The sequence below is a fragment of the Pelobates fuscus genome, chromosome 12, assembly GCF_036172605.1.
Source record: "Pelobates fuscus isolate aPelFus1 chromosome 12, aPelFus1.pri, whole genome shotgun sequence".
Taxonomy (NCBI): Eukaryota; Metazoa; Chordata; class Amphibia; order Anura; family Pelobatidae; genus Pelobates; species Pelobates fuscus.
In genome coordinates this window covers 54,463,085-54,488,911 of record NC_086328.1, presented here as the reverse complement: position 1 = coordinate 54,488,911, position 25,827 = coordinate 54,463,085, and positions in this window count along the sequence as shown.

The following is a 25,827-nucleotide window of genomic DNA, read 5'->3' as shown; positions in this document are numbered from 1 at the left end:
TCCGGAGAAAAAATCTGGAGAAAAAATCTGGAAAAATCCGGAAAAAAAATCTGGAAAAATCCGGAAAAAAAATCCGGAAAAATCCGGAAAAAAAAAATCCGGAAAAATCCGGAAAAAAAATCCGGAAAAATCCAGAAAAATCCAGAAAAAAAATCCAGAAAAAAAAATCCGGAAAGAAAATCCAGAGAAAAAAAATCCGGAAAAAAAAATCCGGAAAAAAAAATCCGAAAAAATCCTGAAAAAAACAAATCCGGAAAAAAAAATAAGGAAAAATCCCCAAAAAAAATCCTGAAAAAAAAATCCGGAAAAAAAATCCGGAAAAATCCGGAAAAAAAATCTGGAAAAAATCCTGAAAAAAAATCCGGAAAAATCCGGAAAAAAAAAATCCGGAAAAATCCGGAAAAAAAAAATCCGGAAAAATCCGGAAAAAAAAAATCCGGAAAAATTCGGAAATAAAAAATCCGGAAAAATTCAGAAAAAAAATCCGGAAAAAAAATCCGGAGAAAAAATCTGGAAAAATCCGGAAAAAAAATCCGGAAAAATCCGGAAAAAAATTCCGGAAAAATCCATAAAAATCCAAAAAAAAAAATGCGGAAAAAAAAATCCAGAAAAATCCGGAGAAAAAAAATCCGGAAAAAACAGGAAAAAAAAATCCAGAAAAAAAATCCGCAAAAAAAAAATCCGGAAAAAAAAATCCAGAAAAAAAATCCAGAAAAATCCGGAAAAAAAAAATCCGGAAAAATCCGGAAAAAAAAATCCGGAAAAATCCGGAAAAAGAAATCCGGAAAAATACGGAAAAAAAAATCCGGAAAAATCCGGAAAAAAAAAATCCGGAAAAATTCGGAAATAAAAAATCCGGAAAAATTCAGAAAAAAAATCCGGAAAAAAAATCCGGAGAAAAAATCTGGAAAAATCCGGAAAAAAAATCCGGAAAAATCCGGAAAAAAAATCCGGAAAAATCCATAAAAATCCAGAAAAAAAATGCGGAAAAAAAAATCCAGAAAAATCCGGAGAAAAAAAATCCGGAAAAAACAGGAAAAAAAAATCCGGAAAAAAAATCCGAAAAAATCAGAAAAAAAAATCCGGAAAAATCAGGAAAAAAAATCCGGAAAATCTGGAAAAAAAATCCGCAAAAAAAAAATCCGGAAAAAAAAATCCAGAAAAAAAATCCAGAAAAATCCGGAAAAAAAAAATCCGGAAAAATCCGGAAAAAAAAATCCGGAAAAATCCGGAAAAAGAAATCCGGAAAAATCCGGAAAAAAAATACGGAAAAATCCGGAAAAAAAATCCGGAAAAATCCGGAAAAAAAAAATCCGGAAAAATTCGGAAAAACAACTTCCGGAAAATTCCGGAAAAAAAATCCGGAAAAAAAAATCCGGAAAAAAAAATCCGAAAAAATCCGGAAAAAAATCCGGAAAAATCCGGAGAAAAAAATCCGGAAAAAAAATCCGGAAAAAAAAATCCAGAAAAAAAATCCGGAAAAAAAATCCGAAAAAATCCGGAAATCTAAATCCGGAAAAATCAGGAAAAAAAAATCCGGAAAAAAAATCTGGAAAAATCCGGAGAAAAAAAATCCGGAAAAATTCAGAAAAAAAATCCGGAAAAAAAAATCCAGAAAAAAAATCCGGAAAAATCCGGAAAAAAAAATCCGGAAAAATCCGGAAAAAGAAATCCGGAAAAATCCGGAAAAAAAAAATCCGGAAAAATTCGGAAAAACAACTTCCGGAAAATTCCGGAAAAAAAATCCGGAAAAAAAAATCCGGAAAAAAAAATCCGAAAAAATCCGGAAAAAAATCCGGAAAAATCCGGAGAAAAAAAATCCGGAAAAAAAATCCGGAAAAAAAAATCCGGAAAAAAAATCCGGAAAAAAAATCCGAAAAAATCCGGAAATCTAAATCCGGAAAAATCAGGAAAAAAAAATCCGGAAAAAAAACTCCGGAAAAATCCGGAAAAAAACAATCCGGAAAAATCCGGAAAAAAAATCTGGAAAAATCCGGAAAAAAAAATCCAGAAAAATTCAGAAAAAAAATCCGGGAAAAAAATCCGGAGAAAAAATCCAGAAAAATCAGGAAAAAAAAATCCGGAAAAATCCGGAAAAAAAATCCGGAAAAATCCATAAAAATCCAGAAAAAAAATGCGGAAAAAAAAATCCAGAAAAATCCGGAGAAAAAAAATCTGGAAAAAACAGGAAAAAAAAATCCGGAAAAAAAATCCGAAAAAATCCGGAAAAAAAAATCCGGAAAAATCAGGAAAAAAAATTCGGAAAATCTGGAAAAAAAATCCGCAAAAAAAAATCCGGAAATAAAAAATCCGGAAAAAAAATCCGGAAAAAAAAATCCGGAAAAAGAAATCCGTAAAAATCTGGAAAAAAAATCCGGAAAAATCCGGAAAAATCCGGAAAAAAAATCCAGAAAAATTATCCGGAAAAAAAAATCCGGAAAAATCCCCCCAAAAAAATCCTGAAAAAAAAATCCGGAAAGAAAATCCAGAGGGAAAAATCCCCCCAAAAAATCCTGAAAAAAAATCCGGAAAAATCCAGAAAAATCCAGAAAAAAAATCCAGAAAAAAAAAATCCGGAAAGAAAATCCAGAGAAAAAAAATCCGGAAAAAAAAATCCGGAAAAAAAAATCCGAAAAAATCCGGAAAAAAACAAATCCGGAAAAAAAAATAAGGAAAAATCCCCCAAAAAAATCCTGAAAAAAAAATCCTGAAAAAAAATCCGGAAAAATCCGGAAAAAAAAAATCCGGAAAAAAAATCCGGAAAAATCCAGAAAAATCCAGAAAAAAAATCCAGAAAAAAAAAATCCAGAAAAATCCGGAGAAAAAAAATCTGGAAAAAACAGGAAAAAAAAATCCGGAAAAATCCGGAAAAAGAAATCCGGAAAAATCCGGAAAAAAAAATCCGGAAAAATCCGGAAAAAAAAAATCCGGAAAAATTCGGAAATAAAAAATCCGGAAAAATTCAGAAAAAAAATCCGGAAAAAAAATCCAGAAAAAAAATCCAGAAAAATCCGGAAAAAAAAAATCCGGAAAAATCCGGAAAAAAAAATCCGGAAAAATCCGGAAAAAGAAATCCGGAAAAATCCGGAAAAAAAAATCCGGAAAAATCCGGAAAAAAAAAATCCGGAAAAATTCGGAAATAAAAAATCCGGAAAAATTCAGAAAAAAAATCCGGAAAAAAAATCCGGAGAAAAAATCTGGAAAAATCCGGAAAAAAAATCCGGAAAAATCCATAAAAATCCAGAAAAAAAATGCGGAAAAAAAAATCCAGAAAAATCCGGAGAAAAAAAATCCGGAAAAAACAGGAAAAAAAAATCCGGAAAAAAAATCCGAAAAAATCAGAAAAAAAAAATCCGGAAAAATCAGGAAAAAAAATCCGGAAAATCTGGAAAAAAAAAATCCGGAAAAATCCGGAAAAAAAAATCCGGAAAAATTCAGAAAAAAAATCCGGAAAAAAAAATCCAGAAAAAAAATCCAGAAAAATCCGGAAAAAAAAAATCCGGAAAAATCCGGAAAAAAAAATCCGGAAAAATCCGGAAAAAGAAATCCGGAAAAATCCGGAAAAAAAAATACGGAAAAATCCGGAAAAAAAATCAGGAAAAAAAATCCGGAAAAAAAAAATCCGGAAAAATCCGTAAAAAAAATCCGGAAAAATCCGGAAAAAAAAAAATCCGGAAAAATTCGGAAAAACAACTTCCGGAAAATTCCGGAAAAAAAATCCGGAAAAAAAAATCCGGAAAAAAAAATCCGAAAAAATCCGGAAAAAAATCCGGAAAAATCCGGAGAAAAAAAATCCGGAAAAAAAATCCGGAAAAAAAAATCCAGAAAAAAAATCCGGAAAAATCCCCCCAAAAAAATCCTGAAAAAAAAATCCGGAAAGAAAATCCAGAGGGAAAAATCCCCCCAAAAAATCCTGAAAAAAAATCCGGAAAAATCCGAAAAAAAAAATCCGGAAAAATCCGGAAAAAAAATCCGGAAAAATCCAGAAAAATCCAGAAAAAAAATCCAGAAAAAAAAAATCCGGAAAGAAAATCCAGAAAAAAAAATCCGGAAAAAAAAATCCGGAAAAAAAAATCCGAAAAAATCCGGAAAAAAACAAATCCGGAAAAAAAAATAAGGAAAAATCCTGAAAAAAAAATCCTGAAAAAAAATCCGGAAAAATCTGGAAAAAAAAAATCCGGAAAAAAAATCCGGAAAAATCCAGAAAAAAAATCCAGAAAAAAAAAATCCAGAAAAATCCGGAGAAAAAAAATCTGGAAAAAACAGGAAAAAAAAATCCGGAAAAATCCGGAAAAAGAAATCCGGAAAAATCCGGAAAAAAAAATCCGGAAAAATCCGGAAAAAAAAAATCCGGAAAAATTCGGAAATAAAAAATCCGGAAAAATTCAGAAAAAAAATCCGGAAAAAAAATCCAGAAAAAAAATCCAGAAAAATCCGGAAAAAAAAAATCCGGAAAAATCCGGAAAAAAAAATCCGGAAAAATCCGGAAAAAGAAATCCGGAAAAAAAATCCGGAGAAAAAATCCAGAAAAATCAGGAAAAAAAAATCCGGAAAAATCCGGAAAAAAAATCCGGAAAAATCCATAAAAATCCAGAAAAAAAATGCGGAAAAAAAAATCCAGAAAAATCCGGAGAAAAAAAATCTGGAAAAAACAGGAAAAAAAAATCCGGAAAAAAAATCCGAAAAAATCCGGAAAAAAAAATCCGGAAAAATCAGGAAAAAAAATTCGGAAAATCTGGAAAAAAAATCCGCAAAAAAAAATCCGGAAATAAAAAATCCGGAAAAAAAATCCGGAAAAAAAAATCCGGAAAAAGAAATCCGTAAAAATCTGGAAAAAAAATCCGGAAAAATCCGGAAAAATCCGGAAAAAAAATCCAGAAAAATTATCCGGAAAAAAAAATCCTGAAAAATCCCCCCAAAAAAATCCTGAAAAAAAAATCCGGAAAGAAAATCCAGAGGGAAAAATCCCCCCAAAAAATCCTGAAAAAAAATCCGGAAAAATCCGAAAAAAAAAAATCCGGAAAAATCCGGAAAAAAAATCCGGAAAAATCCAGAAAAATCCAGAAAAAAAATCCAGAAAAAAAAAATCCGGAAATAAAATCCAGAGAAAAAAAATCCGGAAAAAAAAATCCGGAAAAAAAAATCCGAAAAAATCCGGAAAAAAACAAATCCTGAAAAAAAAATAAGGAAAAATCCCCCAAAAAAATCCTGAAAAAAAAATCCTGAAAAAAAATCCGGAAAAATCCGGAAAAAAAAAATCCGGAAAAAAAATCCGGAAAAATCCAGAAAAATCCAGAAAAAAAATCCAGAAAAAAAAAATCCAGAAAAATCCGGAGAAAAAAATCCGGAAAAAACAGGAAAATAAATCCGGAAAAAAAATCAGGAAAAAAAAATCCGGAAAAAAAATCCAGAAAAATCCGGAGAAAAAAAATCCGGAAAAATCTGGAAAAAAAAATCTGAAAAAATCTGGAAAAAAAAATCCAGAAAAATCCGGAAAAAAAAAATCCGGAAAAAAAAATCCGGAAAAAAAAATCCGGAAAAAAAATCCGGAAAAAAAAATCCGGAAAAAAAATCCGGAAAAAAAAATCCAGAAAAATTCAGAAAAAAAATCCGGAAAAAAAATCCGGAGAAAAATTCCAAAAAAATAAGGAAAAAAAAATCCGGAAAAATCCGGAAAAAAAATCCGGAAAAATCCATAAAAATCCAGAAAAAAAAATGCGGAAAAAAAAATCCAGAAAAATCCGGAGAAAAAAAATCTGGAAAAAAACAGGAAAAAAAAATCCGGAAAAAAAATCCGAAAAAATCCGGAAAAAAAAATCCGGAAAAATCAGGAAAAAAAATCAGGATAATCTGGAAAAAAAATCCGCAAAAAAAAATCCGGAAATAAAAAATCCGTAAAAAAAATCCGGAAAAAAAATCCGGAAAAATCCGGAAAAAAAAAATCCGGAAAAATTCGGAAATAAAAAATCCGGAAAAATTCAGAAAAAAAATCCGGAAAAAAAATCCAGAAAAAAAATCCAGAAAAATCCGGAAAAAAAAAATCCGGAAAAATCCGGAAAAAAAAATCCGGAAAAATCCGGAAAAAGAAATCCTGAAAAATCCGGAAAAAAAAATCCGGAAAAATCCGGAAAAAAAAAATCCGGAAAAATTCGGAAATAAAAAATCCGGAAAAATTCAGAAAAAAAATCCGGAAAAAAAATCCGGAGAAAAAATCTGGAAAAATCCGGAAAAAAAATCCGGAAAAATCCATAAAAATCCAGAAAAAAAATGCGGAAAAAAAAATCCAGAAAAATCCGGAGAAAAAAAATCCGGAAAAAACAGGAAAAAAAAATCCGGAAAAAAAATCCGAAAAAATCAGAAAAAAAAAATCCGGAAAAATCAGGAAAAAAAATCGGGAAAATCTGGAAAAAAAATCCGCAAAAAAAAATCCGGAAAAAAAAATCCAGAAAAAAAATCCAGAAAAATCCGGAAAAAAAAAATCCGGAAAAATCCGGAAAAAAAAAATCCGGAAAAATCCGGAGAAAAAATCCAGAAAAATCAGGAAAAAAAAATCCGGAAAAATCCGGAAAAAAAATCCGGAAAAATCCATAAAAATCCAGAAAAAAAATGCGGAAAAAAAAATCCAGAAAAATCCGGAGAAAAAAAATCTGGAAAAAACAGGAAAAAAAAATCCGGAAAAAAAATCCGAAAAAATCCGGAAAAAAAAATCCGGAAAAATCAGGAAAAAAAATTCGGAAAATCTGGAAAAAAAATCCGCAAAAAAAAATCAGGAAATAAAAAATCCGGAAAAAAAATCCGGAAAAAAAAATCCGGAAAAAGAAATCCGTAAAAATCTGGAAAAAAAATCCGGAAAAATCCGGAAAAATCCGGAAAAAAAATCCAGAAAAATTATCCGGAAAAAAAAATCCGGAAAAATCCCCCCAAAAAAATCCTGAAAAAAAAATCCGGAAAGAAAATCCAGAGGGAAAAATCCCCCCAAAAAATCCTGAAAAAAAATCCGGAAAAATCCAGAAAAATCCAGAAAAAAAATCCAGAAAAAAAAAATCCGGAAAGAAAATCCAGAGAAAAAAAATCCGGAAAAAAAAATCCGGAAAAAAAAATCCGAAAAAATCCGGAAAAAAACAAATCCGGAAAAAAAAATAAGGAAAAATCCCCCAAAAAAATCCTGAAAAAAAAATCCTGAAAAAAAATCCGGAAAAATCCGGAAAAAAAAAATCCGGAAAAAAAATCCGGAAAAATCCAGAAAAATCCAGAAAAAAAATCCAGAAAAAAAAAATCCAGAAAAATCCGGAGAAAAAAAATCTGGAAAAAACAGGAAAAAAAAATCCGGAAAAATCCGGAAAAAGAAATCCGGAAAAATCCGGAAAAAAAAATCCGGAAAAATCCGGAAAAAAAAAATCCGGAAAAATTCGGAAATAAAAAATCCGGAAAAATTCAGAAAAAAAATCCGGAAAAAAAATCCAGAAAAAAAATCCAGAAAAATCCGGAAAAAAAAAATCCGGAAAAATCCGGAAAAAAAAATCCGGAAAAATCCGGAAAAAGAAATCCGGAAAAATCCGGAAAAAAAAATCCGGAAAAATCCGGAAAAAAAAAATCCGGAAAAATTCGGAAATAAAAAATCCGGAAAAATTCAGAAAAAAAATCCGGAAAAAAAATCCGGAGAAAAAATCTGGAAAAATCCGGAAAAAAAATCCGGAAAAATCCATAAAAATCCAGAAAAAAAATGCGGAAAAAAAAATCCAGAAAAATCCGGAGAAAAAAAATCCGGAAAAAACAGGAAAAAAAAATCCGGAAAAAAAATCCGAAAAAATCAGAAAAAAAAAATCCGGAAAAATCAGGAAAAAAAATCCGGAAAATCTGGAAAAAAAATCCGCAAAAAAAAAATCCGGAAAAAAAAATCCAGAAAAAAAATCCAGAAAAATCCGGAAAAAAAAAATCCGGAAAAATCCGGAAAAAAAAATCCGGAAAAATCCGGAAAAAGAAATCCGGAAAAATCCGGAAAAAAAAATACGGAAAAATCCGGAAAAAAAATCAGGAAAAAAAATCCGGAAAAAAAAATCCGGAAAAAAAAATCCGAAAAAATCCGGAAAAAAATCCGGAAAAATCCGGAGAAAAAAAATCCGGAAAAAAAATCCGGAAAAAAAAATCCAGAAAAAAAATCCGGAAAAATCCCCCCAAAAAAATCCTGAAAAAAAAATCCAGAAAGAAAATCCAGAGGGAAAAATCCCCCCAAAAAATCCTGAAAAAAAATCCGGAAAAATCCGAAAAAAAAAATCCGGAAAAATCCGGAAAAAAAATCCGGAAAAATCCAGAAAAATCCAGAAAAAAAATCCAGAAAAAAAAAATCCGGAAAGAAAATCCAGAAAAAAAAATCCGGAAAAAAAAATCCGGAAAAAAAAATCCGAAAAAATCCGGAAAAAAACAAATCCGGAAAAAAAAATAAGGAAAAATCCTGAAAAAAAAATCCTGAAAAAAAATCCGGAAAAATCTGGAAAAAAAAAATCCGGAAAAAAAATCCGGAAAAATCCAGAAAAAAAATCCAGAAAAAAAAAATCCAGAAAAATCCGGAGAAAAAAAATCTGGAAAAAACAGGAAAAAAAAATCCGGAAAAATCCGGAAAAAGAAATCCGGAAAAATCCGGAAAAAAAAATCCGGAAAAATCCGGAAAAAAAAAATCCGGAAAAATTCGGAAATAAAAAATCCGGAAAAATTCAGAAAAAAAATCCGGAAAAAAAATCCAGAAAAAAAATCCAGAAAAATCCGGAAAAAAAAAATCCGGAAAAATCCGGAAAAAAAAATCCGGAAAAATCCGGAAAAAGAAATCCGGAAAAAAAATCCGGAGAAAAAATCCAGAAAAATCAGGAAAAAAAAATCCGGAAAAATCCGGAAAAAAAATCCGGAAAAATCCATAAAAATCCAGAAAAAAAATGCGGAAAAAAAAATCCAGAAAAATCCGGAGAAAAAAAATCTGGAAAAAACAGGAAAAAAAAATCCGGAAAAAAAATCCGAAAAAATCCGGAAAAAAAAATCCGGAAAAATCAGGAAAAAAAATTCGGAAAATCTGGAAAAAAAATCCGCAAAAAAAAATCCGGAAATAAAAAATCCGGAAAAAAAATCCGGAAAAAAAAATCCGGAAAAAGAAATCCGTAAAAATCTGGAAAAAAAATCCGGAAAAATCCGGAAAAATCCGGAAAAAAAATCCAGAAAAATTATCCGGAAAAAAAAATCCTGAAAAATCCCCCCAAAAAAATCCTGAAAAAAAAATCCGGAAAGAAAATCCAGAGGGAAAAATCCCCCCAAAAAATCCTGAAAAAAAATCCGGAAAAATCCGAAAAAAAAAAATCCGGAAAAATCCGGAAAAAAAATCCGGAAAAATCCAGAAAAATCCAGAAAAAAAATCCAGAAAAAAAAAATCCGGAAATAAAATCCAGAGAAAAAAAATCCGGAAAAAAAAATCCGGAAAAAAAAATCCGAAAAAATCCGGAAAAAAACAAATCCTGAAAAAAAAATAAGGAAAAATCCCCCAAAAAAATCCTGAAAAAAAAATCCTGAAAAAAAATCCGGAAAAATCCGGAAAAAAAAAATCCGGAAAAAAAATCCGGAAAAATCCAGAAAAATCCAGAAAAAAAATCCAGAAAAAAAAAATCCAGAAAAATCCGGAGAAAAAAATCCGGAAAAAACAGGAAAATAAATCCGGAAAAAAAATCAGGAAAAAAAAATCCGGAAAAAAAATCCAGAAAAATCCGGAGAAAAAAAATCCGGAAAAATCTGGAAAAAAAAATCTGAAAAAATCTGGAAAAAAAAATCCAGAAAAATCCGGAAAAAAAAATCCGGAAAAATCCGGAAAAAAAAAATCTGGAAAAAAACAGGAAAAAAAAATCCGGAAAAAAAATCCGAAAAAATCCGGAAAAAAAAATCCGGAAAAATCAGGAAAAAAAATCAGGATAATCTGGAAAAAAAATCCGCAAAAAAAAATCCGGAAATAAAAAATCCGGAAAAAAAATCCAGAAAAAAAATCCAGAAAAATCCGGAAAAAAAAAATCCGGAAAAATCCGGAAAAAAAAATCCGGAAAAATCCGGAAAAAGAAATCCTGAAAAATCCGGGAAAAAAAATCCGGAAAAATCCGGAAAAAAAAAATCCGGAAAAATTCGGAAATAAAAAATCCGGAAAAATTCAGAAAAAAAATCCGGAAAAAAAATCCGGAGAAAAAATCTGGAAAAATCCGGAAAAAAAATCCGGAAAAATCCATAAAAATCCAGAAAAAAAATGCGGAAAAAAAAATCCAGAAAAATCCGGAGAAAAAAAATCCGGAAAAAACAGGAAAAAAAAATCCGGAAAAAAAATCCGAAAAAATCAGAAAAAAAAAATCCGGAAAAATCAGGAAAAAAAATCGGGAAAATCTGGAAAAAAAATCCGCAAAAAAAAAATCCGGAAAAAAAAATCCAGAAAAAAAATCCAGAAAAATCCGGAAAAAAAAAATCCGGAAAAATCCGGAAAAAAAAATCCGGAAAAATCCGGAAAAAGAAATCCGGAAAAATCCGGAAAAAAAAATCCGGAAAAATCCGGAAAAAAAAAATCCGGAAAAATCCGGAAAAAAAATCCGGAAAAATCCGGAAAAAAAAAAATCCGGAAAAATTCGGAAAAACAACTTCCGGAAAATTCCGGAAAAAAAATCCGGAAAAAAAAATCTGGAAAAAAAAATCCGAAAAAATCCGGAAAAAAATCCGGAAAAATCCGGAGAAAAAAAATCCGGAAAAAAAATCCGGAAAAAAAAATCCGGAAAAAAAATCCGGAAAAAAAATCCGAAAAAATCCGGAAATCTAAATCCGGAAAAATCAGGAAAAAAAAATCCGGAAAAAAAATCTGGAAAAATCCGGAGAAAAAAAATCCGGAAAAATCCAGAAAAAAAAATCCGGAAAAAAAACTCCGGAAAAATCCGGAAAAAAACAATCCGGAAAAATCCGGAAAAAAAAATCTGGAAAAATCCGGAAAAAAAAATCCGGAAAAATTCGGAAAAAAAAAATCCAGAAAAATTCAGAAAAAAAATCCGGAAAAAAAATCCGGAGAAAAAATCCAGAAAAATCAGGAAAAAAAAATCCGGAAAAATCCGGAAAAAAAATCCGGAAAAATCCATAAAAATCCAGAAAAAAAATGCGGAAAAAAAAATCCAGAAAAATCCGGAGAAAAAAAATCTGGAAAAAACAGGAAAAAAAAATCCGGAAAAAAAATCTGAAAAAATCCGGAAAAAAAAATCCGGAAAAATCAGGAAAAAAAATTCGGAAAATCTGGAAAAAAAATCCGCAAAAAAAAATCCGGAAATAAAAAATCCGGAAAAAAAATCCGGAAAAAAAAATCCGGAAAAAGAAATCCGTAAAAATCTGGAAAAAAAACCCGGAAAAATCCGGAAAAATCCGGAAAAAAAATCCAGAAAAATTATCCGGAAAAAAAATCCGGAAAAATCCCCCCAAAAAAATCCTGAAAAAAAAATCCGGAAAGAAAATCCAGAGGGAAAAATCCCCCCAAAAAATCCTGAAAAAAAATCCGGAAAAATCAGAAAAAAAAAAATCCGGAAAAATCCGGAAAAAAAATCCGGAAAAATCCAGAAAAATCCAGAAAAAAAATCCAGAAAAAAAAAATCCGGAAAGAAAATCCAGAGAAAAAAAATCCGGAAAAAAAAATCCGGAAAAAAAAATCCGAAAAAATCCGGAAAAAAACAAATCCGGAAAAAAAAATAAGGAAAAATCCCCAAAAAAAATCCTGAAAAAAAAATCCTGAAAAAAAATCCGGAAAAATCCGGAAAAAAAAAATCCGGAAAAAAAATCCGGAAAAATCCAGAAAAATCCAGAAAAAAAATCCAGAAAAAAAAAATCCAGAAAAATCCGGAGAAAAAAATCCGGAAAAAACAGGAAAATAAATCCGGAAAAAAAATCCGGAAAAAAAAATCCGGAGAAATCCGGAAATCAAAATCCGGAAAAATCAGGAAAAAAAAATCCGGAAAAAAAATCCAGAAAAATCCGGAGAAAAAAAATCCGGAAAAATCTGGAAAAAAAAATCCGAAAAAATCTGGAAAAAAAAATCCAGAAAAATCCGGAAAAAAAAAATCCGGAAAAAAAAATCCGGAAAAAAAAATCTGGAAAAAAAATCCGGAAAAAAAAATCCGGAAAAAAATTCCGGAAAAAAAAATCCAGAAAAATTCAGAAAAAAAATCCGGAAAAAAAATCCGGAGAAAAATTCCAGAAAAATCAGGAAAAAAAAATCCGGAAAAATCCGGAAAAAAAATCCGGAAAAATCCATAAAAATCCAGAAAAAAAAATGCGGAAAAAAAAATCCAGAAAAATCCGGAGAAAAAAAATCTGGAAAAAAACAGGAAAAAAAAATCCGGAAAAAAAATCCGAAAAAATCCGGAAAAAAAAATCCGGAAAAATCAGGAAAAAAAATCAGGAAAATCTGGAAAAAAAATCCGCAAAAAAAAATCCGGAAATAAAAAATCCGGAAAAAAAATCCGGAAAAAAAAATCCGGAAAAAGAAATCCGTAAAAATCTGGAAAAAAAATCCGGAAAAATCCGGAAAAATCCGGAAAAAAAATCCAGAAAAATAATCCGGAAAAAAAATCCGGAAAAATCCGGAAAAAAAATCTGGAAAAATCCAGAAAAATCCAGAAAAAAATCCAGAAAAAAAAAATCCGGAAAGAAAATCCAGAGAAAAAAAATCCGGAAAAAAAAATCCGGAAAAAAAAATCCGAAAAAATCCGGAAAAAAACAAATCCGGAAAAAAAATAAGGAAAAATCCCCCCAAAAAATCCTGAAAAAAAATCCGGAAAAATACGGAAAAAAAAAATCCAGAAAAATCCAGAAAAAAAATCCAGAAAAAAAAAATCCGGAAAGAAAATCCAGAGAAAAAAAATCCGGAAAAAAAAATCCGGAAAAAAAAATCCGAAAAAATCCGGAAAAAAACAAATCCGGAAAAAAAAATAAGGAAAAATCCCCCCAAAAAATCCTGAAAAAAAATCCGGAAAAATCCGGAAAAAAAAAATCCGGAAAAATCCGGAAAAAAAATCCGGAAAAATCCAGAAAAATCCAGAAAAAAAATCCAGAAAAAAAAAATCCGGAAAGAAAATCCAGAGAAAAAAAATCCGGAAAAAAAAATCCGGAAAAAAAAATCCGAAAAAATCCTGAAAAAAACAAATCCGGAAAAAAAAATAAGGAAAAATCCCCAAAAAAAATCCTGAAAAAAAAATCCGGAAAAAAAATCCGGAAAAATCCTGAAAAAAAATCCGGAAAAATCCGGAAAAAAAAAATCCGGAAAAATCCGGAAAAAAAATCCGGAAAAATCCAGAAAAATCCAGAAAAAAAATCCAGAAAAAAAAAATCCGGAAAGAAAATCCAGAGAAAAAAAATCCGGAAAAAAAAATCCGGAAAAAAAAATCCGAAAAAATCCTGAAAAAAACAAATCCGGAAAAAAAAATAAGGAAAAATCCCCAAAAAAAATCCTGAAAAAAAAATCCGGAAAAAAAATCCGGAAAAATCCGGAAAAAAAAAATCCGGAAAAATTCGGAAATAAAAAATCCGGAAAAATTCAGAAAAAAAATCCGGAAAAAAAATCCGGAGAAAAAATCTGGAAAAATCCGGAAAAAAAATCTGGAAAAATCCGGAAAAAAAATCCGGAAAAATCCATAAAAATCCAGAAAAAAAAATGCGGAAAAAAAAATCCAGAAAAATCCGGAGAAAAAAAATCCGGAAAAAACAGGAAAAAAAAATCCAGAAAAAAAATCCGCAAAAAAAAAAATCCGGAAAAAAAAATCCAGAAAAAAAATCCAGAAAAATCCGGAAAAAAAAAATCCGAAAAAATCCGGAAAAAAAAATCCGGAAAAATCAGGAAAAAAAATTCGGAAAATCTGGAAAAAAAATCCGCAAAAAAAAATCCGGAAATAAAAAATCCGGAAAAAAAATCCGGAAAAAAAAATCCGGAAAAAGAAATCCGTAAAAATCTGGAAAAAAAATCCGGAAAAATCCGGAAAAATCCGGAAAAAAAATCCAGAAAAATTATCCGGAAAAAAAAATCCGGAAAAATCCCCCCAAAAAAATCCTGAAAAAAAAATCCGGAAAGAAAATCCAGAGGGAAAAATCCCCCCAAAAAATCCTGAAAAAAAATCCGGAAAAATCCGAAAAAAAAAAATCCGGAAAAATCCGGAAAAAAAATCCGGAAAAATCCAGAAAAATCCAGAAAAAAAATCCGGAAAAAAAAATCCGGAAAAAAAAATCCGAAAAAATCCGGAAAAAAACAAATCCGGAAAAAAAAATAAGGAAAAATCCCCCAAAAAAATCCTGAAAAAAAAATCCTGAAAAAAAATCCGGAAAAATCCGGAAAAAAAAAATCCGGAAAAAAAATCCAGAAAAATCCGGAAAAAAAAAATCCGGAAAAAAAAATCCGGAAAAAAAAATCCGGAAAAAAAATCCGGAAAAAAAAATCCGGAAAAAAATTCCGGAAAAAAAAATCCAGAAAAATTCAGAAAAAAAATCCGGAAAAAAAATCCGGAGAAAAATTCCAGAAAAATCAGGAAAAAAAAATCCGGAAAAATCCGGAAAAAAAATCCGGAAAAATCCAGAAAAATCCAGAAAAAAAAATGCGGAAAAAAAAATCCAGAAAAATCCGGAGAAAAAAAATCTGGAAAAAAACAGGAAAAAAAAATCCGGAAAAAAAATCCGAAAAAATCCGGAAAAAAAAATCCGGAAAAATCAGGAAAAAAAATCAGGAAAATCTGGAAAAAAAATCCGCAAAAAAAAATCCGGAAATAAAAAATCCGGAAAAAAAATCCGGAAAAAAAAATCCGGAAAAAGAAATCCGTAAAAATCTGGAAAAAAAATCCGGAAAAATCCGGAAAAATCCGGAAAAAAAATCCGAAAAAATCAGAAAAAAAAAATCCGGAAAAATCAGGAAAAAAAATCGGGAAAATCTGGAAAAAAAATCCGCAAAAAAAAAATCCGGAAAAAAAAATCCAGAAAAAAAATCCAGAAAAATCCGGAAAAAAAAAATCCGGAAAAATCCGGAAAAAAAAATCCGGAAAAATCCGGAAAAAGAAATCCGGAAAAATCCGGAAAAAAAAATCCGGAAAAATCCGGAAAAAAAAAATCCGGAAAAATCCGGAAAAAAAATCCGGAAAAATCCGGAAAAAAAAATCCGGAAAAAAAATCCGGAAAAAAAAATCCGGAAAAAAATTCCGGAAAAAAAAATCCAGAAAAATTCAGAAAAAAAATCCGGAAAAAAAATCCGGAGAAAAATTCCAGAAAAATCAGGAAAAAAAAATCCGGAAAAATCCGGAAAAAAAATCCGGAAAAATCCATAAAAATCCAGAAAAAAAAATGCGGAAAAAAAAATCCAGAAAAATCCGGAGAAAAAAAATCTGGAAAAAAACAGGAAAAAAAAATCCGGAAAAAAAATCCGAAAAAATCCGGAAAAAAAAATCCGGAAAAATCAGGATAAAAAATCAGGAAAATCTGGAAAAAAAATCCGCAAAAAAAAATCCGGAAATAAAAAATCCGGAAAAAAAATCCGGAAAAAAAAATCCGGAAAAAGAAATCCGTAAAAATCTGGAAAAAAAATCCGGAAAAATCCGGAAAAATCCGGAAAAAAAATCCGAAAAAATCAGAAAAAAAAAATCCGGAAAAATCAGGAAAAAAAATCGGGAAAATCTGGAAAAAAAATCCGCAAAAAAAAAATCCGGAAAAAAAAATCCAGAAAAAAAATCCAGAAAAATCCGGAAAAAAAAAATCCGGAAAAATCCGGAAAAAAAAATCCGGAAAAATCCGGAAAAAGAAATCCGGAAAAATCCGGAAAAAAAAATCCGGAAAAATCCGGAAAAAAAAAATCCGGAAAAATCCGGAAAAAAAATCCGGAAAAATCCGGAAAAAAAAATCCGGAAAAAAAATCCGGAAAAAAAAATCCGGAAAAAAATTCCGGAAAAAAAAATCCAGAAAAATTCAGAAAAAAAATCCGGAAAAAAAATCCGGAGAAAAATTCCAGAAAAATCAGGAAAAAAAAATCCGGAAAAATCCGGAAAAAAAATCCGGAAAAATCCATAAAAATCCAGAAAAAAAAATGCGGAAAAAAAAATCCAGAAAAATCCGGAGAAAAAAAATCTGGAAAAAAACAGGAAAAAAAAATCCGGAAAAAAAATCCGAAAAAATCCGGAAAAAAAAATCCGGAAAAATCAGGAAAAAAAATCAGGAAAATCTGGAAAAAAAATCCGCAAAAAAAAATCCGGAAATAAAAAATCCGTAAAAAAAATCCGGAAAAAAAATCCGGAAAAATCCGGAAAAAAAAAATCCGGAAAAATTCGGAAATAAAAAATCCGGAAAAATTCAGAAAAAAAATCCGGAAAAAAAATCCAGAAAAAAAATCCAGAAAAATCCGGAAAAAAAAAATCCGGAAAAATCCGGAAAAAAAAATCCGGAAAAATCCGGAAAAAGAAATCCTGAAAAATCCGGAAAAAAAAATCCGGAAAAATCCGGAAAAAAAAAATCCGGAAAAATTCGGAAATAAAAAATCCGGAAAAATTCAGAAAAAAAATCCGGAAAAAAAATCCGGAGAAAAAATCTGGAAAAATCCGGAAAAAAAATCCGGAAAAATCCATAAAAATCCAGAAAAAAAATGCGGAAAAAAAAATCCAGAAAAATCCGGAGAAAAAAAATCCGGAAAAAACAGGAAAAAAAAATCCGGAAAAAAAATCCGAAAAAATCAGAAAAAAAAAATCCGGAAAAATCAGGAAAAAAAATCGGGAAAATCTGGAAAAAAAATCCGCAAAAAAAAAATCCGGAAAAAAAAATCCAGAAAAAAAATCCAGAAAAATCCGGAAAAAAAAAATCCGGAAAAATCCGGAAAAAAAAATCCGGAAAAATCCGGAAAAAGAAATCCGGAAAAATCCGGAAAAAAAAATCCGGAAAAATCCGGAAAAAAAAAATCCGGAAAAATCCGGAAAAAAAATCCGGAAAAATCCGGAAAAAAAAATCCGGAAAAAAAATCCGGAAAAAAAAATCCGGAAAAAAATTCCGGAAAAAAAAATCCAGAAAAATTCAGAAACAAAATCCGGAAAAAAAATCCGGAGAAAAATTCCAGAAAAATCAGGAAAAAAAAATCCGGAAAAATCCGGAAAAAAAATCCGGAAAAATCCATAAAAATCCAGAAAAAAAAATGCGGAAAAAAAAATCCAGAAAAATCCGGAGAAAAAAAATCTGGAAAAAAACAGGAAAAAAAAATCCGGAAAAAAAATCCGAAAAAATCCGGAAAAAAAAATCCGGAAAAATCAGGAAAAAAAATCAGGAAAATCTGGAAAAAAAATCCGCAAAAAAAAATCCGGAAATAAAAAATCCGTAAAAAAAATCCGGAAAAAAAATCCGGAAAAATCCGGAAAAAAAAAATCCGGAAAAATTCGGAAATAAAAAATCCGGAAAAATTCAGAAAAAAAATCCGGAAAAAAAATCCAGAAAAAAAATCTGGAAAAATCCGGAAAAAAAATCCGGAAAAATCCATAAAAATCCAGAAAAAAAATGCGGAAAAAAAAATCCAGAAAAATCCGGAGAAAAAAAATCCGGAAAAAACAGGAAAAAAAAATCCGGAAAAAAAATCCGAAAAAATCCGGAAAAAGAAATCCTGAAAAATCCGGAAAAAAAAATCCGGAAAAATCCGGAAAAAAAAAATCCGGAAAAATTCGGAAATAAAAAATCCGGAAAAATTCAGAAAAAAAATCCGGAAAAAAAATCCGGAGAAAAAATCTGGAAAAATCCGGAAAAAAAATCCGGAAAAATCCATAAAAATCCAGAAAAAAAATGCGGAAAAAAAAATCCAGAAAAATCCGGAGAAAAAAAATCCGGAAAAAACAGGAAAAAAAAATCCGGAAAAAAAATCCGAAAAAATCAGAAAAAAAAAATCCGGAAAAATCAGGAAAAAAAATCGGGAAAATCTGGAAAAAAAATCCGCAAAAAAAAAATCCGGAAAAAAAAATCCAGAAAAAAAATCCAGAAAAATCCGGAAAAAAAAAATCCGGAAAAATCCGGAAAAAAAAATCCGGAAAAATCCGGAAAAAGAAATCCGGAAAAATCCGGAAAAAAAAATCCGGAAAAATCCGGAAAAAAAAAATCCGGAAAAATCCGGAAAAAAAATCCGGAAAAATCCGGAAAAAAAAATCCGGAAAAAAAATCCGGAAAAAAAAATCCGGAAAAAAATTCCGGAAAAAAAAATCCAGAAAAATTCAGAAAAAAAATCCGGAAAAAAAATCCGGAGAAAAATTCCAGAAAAATCAGGAAAAAAAAATCCGGAAAAATCCGGAAAAAAAATCCGGAAAAATCCATAAAAATCCAGAAAAAAAAATGCGGAAAAAAAAATCCAGAAAAATCCGGAGAAAAAAAATCTGGAAAAAAACAGGAAAAAAAAATCCGGAAAAAAAATCCGAAAAAATCCGGAAAAAAAAATCCGGAAAAATCAGGAAAAAAAATCAGGAAAATCTGGAAAAAAAATCCGCAAAAAAAAATCCGGAAATAAAAAATCCGTAAAAAAAATCCGGAAAAAAAATCCGGAAAAATCCGGAAAAAAAAAATCCGGAAAAATTCGGAAATAAAAAATCCGGAAAAATTCAGAAAAAAAATCCGGAAAAAAAATCCAGAAAAAAAATCCAGAAAAATCCGGAAAAAAAAAATCCGGAAAAATCCGGAAAAAAAAATCCGGAAAAATCCGGAAAAAGAAATCCTGAAAAATCCGGAAAAAAAAATCCGGAAAAATCCGGAAAAAAAAAATCCGGAAAAATTCGGAAATAAAAAATCCGGAAAAATTCAGAAAAAAAATCCGGAAAAAAAATCCGGAGAAAAAATCTGGAAAAATCCGGAAAAAAAATCCGGAAAAATCCATAAAAATCCAGAAAAAAAATGCGGAAAAAAAAATCCAGAAAAATCCGGAGAAAAAAAATCCGGAAAAAACAGGAAAAAAAAATCCGGAAAAAAAATCCGAAAAAATCAGAAAAAAAAAATCCGGAAAAATCAGGAAAAAAAATCGGGAAAATCTGGAAAAAAAATCCGCAAAAAAAAAATCCGGAAAAAAAAATCCAGAAAAAAAATCCAGAAAAATCCGGAAAAAAAAAATCCGGAAAAATCCGGAAAAAAAAATCCGGAAAAATCCGGAAAAAGAAATCCGGAAAAATCCGGAAAAAAAAATCCGGAAAAATCCGGAAAAAAAAAATCCGGAAAAATCCGGAAAAAAAATCCGGAAAAATCCGGAAAAAAAAAAATCCGGAAAAATTCGGAAAAACAACTTCCGGAAAATTCCGGAAAAAAAATCCGGAAAAAAAAATCTGGAAAAAAAAATCCGAAAAAATCCGGAAAAAAATCCGGAAAAAAAATCTGGAAAAATCCGGAGAAAAAAAATCCGGAAAAATCCAGAAAAAAAAATCCGGAAAAAAAACTCCGGAAAAATCCGGAAAAAAACAATCCGGAAAAATCCGGAAAAAAAAATCTGGAAAAATCCGGAAAAAAAAATCCGGAAAAATTCGGAAAAAAAAAATCCAGAAAAATTCAGAAAAAAAATCCGGAAAAAAAATCCGGAGAAAAAATCCAGAAAAATCAGGAAAAAAAAATCCGGAAAAATCCGGAAAAAAAATCCGGAAAAATCCATAAAAATCCAGAAAAAAAATGCGGAAAAAAAAATCCAGAAAAATCCGGAGAAAAAAAATCTGGAAAAAACAGGAAAAAAAAATCCGGAAAAAAAATCTGAAAAAATCCGGAAAAAAAAATCCGGAAAAATCAGGAAAAAAAATTCGGAAAATCTGGAAAAAAAATCCGCAAAAAAAAATCCGGAAATAAAAAATCCGGAAAAAAAATCCGGAAAAAAAAATCCGGAAAAAGAAATCCGTAAAAATCTGGAAAAAAAACCCGGAAAAATCCGGAAAAATCCGGAAAAAAAATCCAGAAAAATTATCCGGAAAAAAAATCCGGAAAAATCCCCCCAAAAAAATCCTGAAAAAAAAATCCGGAAAGAAAATCCAGAGGGAAAAATCCCCCCAAAAAATCCTGAAAAAAAATCCGGAAAAATCAGAAAAAAAAAAATCCGGAAAAATCCGGAAAAAAAATCCGGAAAAATCCAGAAAAATCCAGAAAAAAAATCCAGAAAAAAAAAATCCGGAAAGAAAATCCAGAGAAAAAAAATCCGGAAAAAAAAATCCGGAAAAAAAAATCCGAAAAAATCCGGAAAAAAACAAATCCGGAAAAAAAAATAAGGAAAAATCCCCAAAAAAAATCCTGAAAAAAAAATCCTGAAAAAAAATCCGGAAAAATCCGGAAAAAAAAAATCCGGAAAAAAAATCCGGAAAAATCCAGAAAAATCCAGAAAAAAAATCCAGAAAAAAAAAATCCAGAAAAATCCGGAGAAAAAAATCCGGAAAAAACAGGAAAATAAATCCGGAAAAAAAATCCGGAAAAAAAAATCCGGAGAAATCCGGAAATCAAAATCCGGAAAAATCAGGAAAAAAAAATCCGGAAAAAAAATCCAGAAAAATCCGGAGAAAAAAAATCCGGAAAAATCTGGAAAAAAAAATCCGAAAAAATCTGGAAAAAAAAATCCAGAAAAATCCGGAAAAAAAAAATCCGGAAAAAAAAATCCGGAAAAAAAAATCCGGAAAAAAAATCCGGAAAAAAAAATCCGGAAAAAAATTCCGGAAAAAAAAATCCAGAAAAATTCAGAAAAAAAATCCGGAAAAAAAATCCGGAGAAAAATTCCAGAAAAATCAGGAAAAAAAAATCCGGAAAAATCCGGAAAAAAAATCCGGAAAAATCCATAAAAATCCAGAAAAAAAAATGCGGAAAAAAAAATCCAGAAAAATCCGGAGAAAAAAAATCTGGAAAAAAACAGGAAAAAAAAATCCGGAAAAAAAATCCGAAAAAATCCGGAAAAAAAAATCCGGAAAAATCAGGAAAAAAAATCAGGAAAATCTGGAAAAAAAATCCGCAAAAAAAAATCCGGAAATAAAAAATCCGGAAAAAAAATCCGGAAAAAAAAATCCGGAAAAAGAAATCCGTAAAAATCTGGAAAAAAAATCCGGAAAAATCCGGAAAAATCCGGAAAAAAAATCCAGAAAAATAATCCGGAAAAAAAATCCGGAAAAATCCGGAAAAAAAATCTGGAAAAATCCAGAAAAATCCAGAAAAAAATCCAGAAAAAAAAAATCCGGAAAGAAAATCCAGAGAAAAAAAATCCGGAAAAAAAAATCCGGAAAAAAAAATCCGAAAAAATCCGGAAAAAAACAAATCCGGAAAAAAAATAAGGAAAAATCCCCCCAAAAAATCCTGAAAAAAAATCCGGAAAAATACGGAAAAAAAAAATCCAGAAAAATCCAGAAAAAAAATCCAGAAAAAAAAAATCCGGAAAGAAAATCCAGAGAAAAAAAATCCGGAAAAAAAAATCCGGAAAAAAAAATCCGAAAAAATCCGGAAAAAAACAAATCCGGAAAAAAAAATAAGGAAAAATCCCCAAAAAAAATCCTGAAAAAAAAATCCGGAAAAAAAATCCGGAAAAATCCGGAAAAAAAATCTGGAAAAAATCCTGAAAAAAAATCCGGAAAAATCCGGAAAAAAAAAATCCGGAAAAATCCGGAAAAAAAATCCGGAAAAATCCAGAAAAATCCAGAAAAAAAATCCAGAAAAAAAAAATCCGGAAAGAAAATCCAGAGAAAAAAAATCCGGAAAAAAAAATCCGGAAAAAAAAATCCGAAAAAATCCTGAAAAAAACAAATCCGGAAAAAAAAATAAGGAAAAATCCCCAAAAAAAATCCTGAAAAAAAAATCCGGAAAAAAAATCCGGAAAAATCCAGAAAAAAAATCCGGAAAAAAAATCCGGAGAAAAAATCTGGAAAAATCCGGAAAAAAAATCTGGAAAAATCCGGAAAAAAAATCCGGAAAAAAAAATCCAGAAAAAAAATCCAGAAAAATCCGGAAAAAAAAAATCCGGAAAAATCCGGAAAAAAAAATCCGGAAAAATCCGGAAAAAGAAATCCGGAAAAATCCGGAAAAAAAATACGGAAAAATCAGGAAAAAAAATCAGGAAAAATTATCCGGAAAAAAAAATCCTGAAAAATCCCCCCAAAAAAATCCTGAAAAAAAAATCCGGAAAGAAAATCCAGAGGGAAAAATCCCCCCAAAAAATCCTGAAAAAAAATCCGGAAAAATCCGAAAAAAAAAAATCCGGAAAAATCCGGAAAAAAAATCCGGAAAAATCCAGAAAAATCCAGAAAAAAAATCCAGAAAAAAAAAATCCGGAAATAAAATCCAGAGAAAAAAAATCCGGAAAAAAAAATCCGGAAAAAAAAATCCGAAAAAATCCGGAAAAAAACAAATCCTGAAAAAAAAATAAGGAAAAATCCCCCAAAAAAATCCTGAAAAAAAAATCCTGAAAAAAAATCCGGAAAAATCCGGAAAAAAAAAATCCGGAAAAAAAATCCGGAAAAATCCAGAAAAATCCAGAAAAAAAATCCAGAAAAAAAAAATCCAGAAAAATCCGGAGAAAAAAATCCGGAAAAAACAGGAAAATAAATCCGGAAAAAAAATCAGGAAAAAAAAATCCGGAAAAAAAATCCAGAAAAATCCGGAGAAAAAAAATCCGGAAAAATCTGGAAAAAAAAATCTGAAAAAATCTGGAAAAAAAAATCCAGAAAAATCCGGAAAAAAAAAATCCGGAAAAAAAAATCCGGAAAAAAAAATCCGGAAAAAAAATCCGGAAAAAAAAATCCGGAAAAAAAATCCGGAAAAAAAAATCCAGAAAAATTCAGAAAAAAAATCCGGAAAAAAAATCCGGAGAAAAATTCCAAAAAAATAAGGAAAAAAAAATCCGGAAAAATCCGGAAAAAAAATCCGGAAAAATCCATAAAAATCCAGAAAAAAAAATGCGGAAAAAAAAATCCAGAAAAATCCGGAGAAAAAAAATCTGGAAAAAAACAGGAAAAAAAAATCCGGAAAAAAAATCCGAAAAAATCCGGAAAAAAAAATCCGGAAAAATCAGGAAAAAAAATCAGGATAATCTGGAAAAAAAATCCGCAAAAAAAAATCCGGAAATAAAAAATCCGTAAAAAAAATCCGGAAAAAAAATCCGGAAAAATCCGGAAAAAAAAAATCCGGAAAAATTCGGAAATAAAAAATCCGGAAAAATTCAGAAAAAAAATCCGGAAAAAAAATCCAGAAAAAAAATCCAGAAAAATCCGGAAAAAAAAAATCCGGAAAAATCCGGAAAAAAAAATCCGGAAAAATCCGGAAAAAGAAATCCTGAAAAATCCGGAAAAAAAAATCCGGAAAAATCCGGAAAAAAAAAATCCGGAAAAATTCGGAAATAAAAAATCCGGAAAAATTCAGAAAAAAAATCCGGAAAAAAAATCCGGAGAAAAAATCTGGAAAAATCCGGAAAAAAAATCCGGAAAAATCCATAAAAATCCAGAAAAAAAATGCGGAAAAAAAAATCCAGAAAAATCCGGAGAAAAAAAATCCGGAAAAAACAGGAAAAAAAAATCCGGAAAAAAAATCCGAAAAAATCAGAAAAAAAAAATCCGGAAAAATCAGGAAAAAAAATCGGGAAAATCTGGAAAAAAAATCCGCAAAAAAAAATCCGGAAAAAAAAATCCAGAAAAAAAATCCAGAAAAATCCGGAAAAAAAAAATCCGGAAAAATCCGGAAAAAAAAAATCCGGAAAAATCCGGAGAAAAAATCCAGAAAAATCAGGAAAAAAAAATCCGGAAAAATCCGGAAAAAAAATCCGGAAAAATCCATAAAAATCCAGAAAAAAAATGCGGAAAAAAAAATCCAGAAAAATCCGGAGAAAAAAAATCTGGAAAAAACAGGAAAAAAAAATCCGGAAAAAAAATCCGAAAAAATCCGGAAAAAAAAATCCGGAAAAATCAGGAAAAAAAATTCGGAAAATCTGGAAAAAAAATCCGCAAAAAAAAATCCGGAAATAAAAAATCCGGAAAAAAAATCCGGAAAAAAAAATCCGGAAAAAGAAATCCGTAAAAATCTGGAAAAAAAATCCGGAAAAATCCGGAAAAATCCGGAAAAAAAATCCAGAAAAATTATCCGGAAAAAAAAATCCGGAAAAATCCCCCCAAAAAAATCCTGAAAAAAAAATCCGGAAAGAAAATCCAGAGGGAAAAATCCCCCCAAAAAATCCTGAAAAAAAATCCGGAAAAATCCAGAAAAATCCAGAAAAAAAATCCAGAAAAAAAAAATCCGGAAAGAAAATCCAGAGAAAAAAAATCCGGAAAAAAAAATCCGGAAAAAAAAATCCGAAAAAATCCGGAAAAAAACAAATCCGGAAAAAAAAATAAGGAAAAATCCCCCAAAAAAATCCTGAAAAAAAAATCCTGAAAAAAAATCCGGAAAAATCCGGAAAAAAAAAATCCGGAAAAAAAATCCGGAAAAATCCAGAAAAATCCAGAAAAAAAATCCAGAAAAAAAAAATCCAGAAAAATCCGGAGAAAAAAAATCTGGAAAAAACAGGAAAAAAAAATCCGGAAAAATCCGGAAAAAGAAATCCGGAAAAATCCGGAAAAAAAAATCCGGAAAAATCCGGAAAAAAAAAATCCGGAAAAATTCGGAAATAAAAAATCCGGAAAAATTCAGAAAAAAAATCCGGAAAAAAAATCCAGAAAAAAAATCCAGAAAAATCCGGAAAAAAAAAATCCGGAAAAATCCGGAAAAAAAAATCCGGAAAAATCCGGAAAAAGAAATCCGGAAAAATCCGGAAAAAAAAATCCGGAAAAATCCGGAAAAAAAAAATCCGGAAAAATTCGGAAATAAAAAATCCGGAAAAATTCAGAAAAAAAATCCGGAAAAAAAATCCGGAGAAAAAATCTGGAAAAATCCGGAAAAAAAATCCGGAAAAATCCATAAAAATCCAGAAAAAAAATGCGGAAAAAAAAATCCAGAAAAATCCGGAGAAAAAAAATCCGGAAAAAACAGGAAAAAAAAATCCGGAAAAAAAATCCGAAAAAATCAGAAAAAAAAAATCCGGAAAAATCAGGAAAAAAAATCCGGAAAATCTGGAAAAAAAATCCGCAAAAAAAAAATCCGGAAAAAAAAATCCAGAAAAAAAATCCAGAAAAATCCGGAAAAAAAAAATCCGGAAAAATCCGGAAAAAAAAATCCGGAAAAATCCGGAAAAAGAAATCCGGAAAAATCCGGAAAAAAAAATACGGAAAAATCCGGAAAAAAAATCAGGAAAAAAAATCCGGAAAAAAAAATCCGGAAAAAAAAATCCGAAAAAATCCGGAAAAAAATCCGGAAAAATCCGGAGAAAAAAAATCCGGAAAAAAAATCCGGAAAAAAAAATCCAGAAAAAAAATCCGGAAAAATCCCCCCAAAAAAATCCTGAAAAAAAAATCCAGAAAGAAAATCCAGAGGGAAAAATCCCCCCAAAAAATCCTGAAAAAAAATCCGGAAAAATCCGAAAAAAAAAATCCGGAAAAATCCGGAAAAAAAATCCGGAAAAATCCAGAAAAATCCAGAAAAAAAATCCAGAAAAAAAAAATCCGGAAAGAAAATCCAGAAAAAAAAATCCGGAAAAAAAAATCCGGAAAAAAAAATCCGAAAAAATCCGGAAAAAAACAAATCCGGAAAAAAAAATAAGGAAAAATCCTGAAAAAAAAATCCTGAAAAAAAATCCGGAAAAATCTGGAAAAAAAAAATCCGGAAAAAAAATCCGGAAAAATCCAGAAAAAAAATCCAGAAAAAAAAAATCCAGAAAAATCCGGAGAAAAAAAATCTGGAAAAAACAGGAAAAAAAAATCCGGAAAAATCCGGAAAAAGAAA